This window comes from Panulirus ornatus, chromosome 51 (assembly GCF_036320965.1).
Source record: "Panulirus ornatus isolate Po-2019 chromosome 51, ASM3632096v1, whole genome shotgun sequence".
Lineage (NCBI taxonomy): Eukaryota > Metazoa > Arthropoda > Malacostraca > Decapoda > Palinuridae > Panulirus > Panulirus ornatus.
In genome coordinates this window covers 5,654,243-5,654,488 of record NC_092274.1, presented here as the reverse complement: position 1 = coordinate 5,654,488, position 246 = coordinate 5,654,243, and positions in this window count along the sequence as shown.

Genomic DNA, 246 nt, shown 5'->3' with positions numbered 1-246 from the left:
ATGGTCTGGAAACGTCCTTACCTCTCCCTCTCTGCTCTCCCTTCATTACCAGCACCAAACCCATAATCCTACACCTCCAACAATGTTATGTCAATTTTCATTCAAGAGTCCATACCCATTTCTTTCGGTTCCATTAACAGTACCCCTCTATTCCCTAAGATCACCCACTACAATAATTACATTAACTATGTCTTATTGTAATATTTTAGTAAGTTACCCATACATGGTTCACTGTACAAAGTATAC